The sequence below is a fragment of the Mastomys coucha genome, unplaced genomic scaffold (assembly GCF_008632895.1).
Source record: "Mastomys coucha isolate ucsf_1 unplaced genomic scaffold, UCSF_Mcou_1 pScaffold4, whole genome shotgun sequence".
In the NCBI taxonomy this organism is placed as follows: domain Eukaryota; kingdom Metazoa; phylum Chordata; class Mammalia; order Rodentia; family Muridae; genus Mastomys; species Mastomys coucha.
Genome location: NW_022196910.1, coordinates 27,484,831 through 27,485,399, shown reverse-complemented (window position 1 = coordinate 27,485,399; position 569 = coordinate 27,484,831).

Below are 569 nucleotides of genomic sequence, written 5' to 3'. Positions count from 1 at the left end.
TATTTGAAAACCTTTGCTGTGAGTGAGTGTGGTGTGTGTGTATGTATGTGTGCTCATGCACATGCACATGCAATGATTCTTTCTTCCCTGTGTTTGGTTAATGAACTTTGTTGTTTCTACATTTCTGATATGCCTGGTCTTCACATTGGAGGAGGAATGAAGGACATGGACAAGTGAGTTGCAACAATCTCCTTTTCTGATTTTTGAAGGACACATTTGATTAAAAAGAAAATTGAAAACTCATCCAACCTTGAATTAATGCTTACAAGATTAAGACGAGTCTGTGGGCCTTAGGCTTCCAAGGCATTAGCTCATTTCTATACTCTATAAGCAGTCAGACGAAAAAATGAGATGAAGATAATTTTGTTGATCAAACACATATATGTTACCAAAAGATCAGACAGTTTTATAATATATTTTAAATTACATATATATATTTATACATATATGTATATGTATATATATACACACACATATATATACATACATATGGACATGCATTACACATGGAAATACACGTAAATCTTTTTTCCTAAGAAACTACAAATCTTATGTAAAATATATTTTTA